The following is a 2,197-nucleotide window of genomic DNA, read 5'->3' as shown; positions in this document are numbered from 1 at the left end:
GCAAAGGTGATGAGGGAACAGAGACAGAAAAGGGGCAGAGCAACAGAGGGAGGAACAGTGACCCAGCAACAGATGGAGGAACAGAGACCCGGCAACAGATTGGGGAACATGGAATGAGGAACAGAGGTAAAGGGCCAGGTACACAGAGGGTGAGCAGGAGTAAGACTGGGAGTAAGTAGGAGTGAAGAATCAAGATGAGTAAGAGTAAGTAGCAGTAAAAGTAAAAGTAAGGAGTAAGAGTAGAAGTACTTTGGAGGTTCAGTAGAAAAAGGAATAGGTATCAGCGATTCAAAGAGTAGGAGCAAGGCTAGGTGCAACAGTAAGAATAGGCAAATGTAGAAGTACGTGTAGCAGTTAGTAAAATGGTAGAAGTAAAAGCATGATTTAGAGTAAGCGTAGGAGTAAGATCAGGCATAATTGGAATCAAGTGTACGAGTAATTGTAGGAATAAGAGTAGACATGAAAGCATGTATAGAAGTAACACTAGGAATAAGTACTAATGAGAATAGGAGTAAGAAGCATCAATATAACTATTAGTAGTAAGAGTAGGTACAAATACAAGTAACAGGGGCATAAGTAAGAGTAAGTATAGATGTAAAATGAAGGTGCCAGTGGGGGTAGAGCAACACGTATGGCCAGAGTGGAGGAGGGAAGCAATGCAAAGGGCTGTGGGGAGGTGGAAGCAACATGATGGGAGGCCGGAAGCAACACAGAGGGCAAGGGTGAGGAGAAGTAACTGGGGAGAGATAAGGAGGGGCGCTGGTGGGAGGAAGCAACATGGAGGATGGGGTTGGAGGTTAAGCAACATGCCGCAGGCCAGGGAGAAGCAAATGGGTGAGCAAGCAATAGGAGGGAAGTACGGGGTGGAAAGAAGACACCACAGGCGAGAGAGCAGGGTGCTGGTATGGGCAAGCAAAACAGAGGGCCAGGGTGTGGAAGAGAAGCAAGGGGGGAGAGAGCAATGTGGGGTGGCTGGGGGAGAAGTAAACGGGTGAGACAGAGCAGCATGGAGAGCAGTGGGGAAAGGAGAAACACACTAGAGACAGATGGAAGACACATGAGCTCGCATGAAGTGCTTAAGACAAAAGAAAAAAGTAGGTCCCTAAAAGTAGGCACTGGAAGGACTCAAGTAAATTGTTAATGCTTAAGGGTGGAATAGGCACAGTATGGACAAGGCAAGCCCTTGAATAAGAGCAAGCAAATGAGAGTGGAAGGAAAGCCAACCAATAGCAAGCAATGGACGGGCTCCGGAGCCACATAACTAAGTGCTCCACGCCTTTATATGCAAGTATTAATTTAAGAGCAATTATTATTTTGCTAACGTAGTAGGTGGTTGTATTTACCTTAGGGGAGAGCCACACATATACTACTGAAATGTAATCAATACATTTCCTCCTGCTAACTGCACTTGTTTGGAAGCCATGTTTTCTAAAGTTGGCCTAACTTGTAACCAGGCCCGATTTGCATGCATTTCACGTTTATAAAATGTTCTGTAATTCTAATGCTTTTCTCCTTCTGCAGGTGTCTTATCGAGCTGCTTGTTAGCTAGAATAGGCTTATTGTTATTGTACTGAAACTGTTAGATAGCTAGACTTCAATTAGGATGTTGCTACCGGCATGCAGACCGTGGTGGTGGGAGATATCCTCCTGTACCAGGCAGACCAGACCAGTGATACATCCAAGGCCGCGCAGATGTGAGTTTCTTTGTCCAGCGTTGGGAAACTAGGGAGTCTATTGGAACCCAGAGAACAATAGCAGCTGATTGGATCATTTGATGGGTACCGATGTGGAGAAGCTTCCAACACTTTCTTTCATGCATTAACTATGTGTTTCATAGAACTTTTAGGTAAACCATGTCCTGACTTTTCTCAGAGACGATCTCTTCTTGGCATTGCTGATTTCCCGTGCCCAGGGAGTTGTACCCGTACCTATCCTCTGATCCTTAAACTTGGATCATTTGATGCTGACAAGTTTCTCTTATAAATCCTCTGCTCCCCGTTCAATGCTTATTTAGAATCGGTAAGTTCCTTTACGGAACCTGTCTACTTACTTTTGTGTCTTCTTTACAAAGTTATATTTTTATTATTTTTCTTGATAATATAAAAATTCAGATTGCATGATCATTTGATTATGGATGCTTATTTTATAAACTAAATTGCTGATTATTGATTGATTTGTAATCTTGACTAAATGTTGT

The sequence above is a fragment of the Lissotriton helveticus genome, chromosome 3_1 (assembly GCF_964261635.1).
Source record: "Lissotriton helveticus chromosome 3_1, aLisHel1.1, whole genome shotgun sequence".
Lineage (NCBI taxonomy): Eukaryota > Metazoa > Chordata > Amphibia > Caudata > Salamandridae > Lissotriton > Lissotriton helveticus.
Note: the sequence above shows the minus strand (reverse complement) of the source record.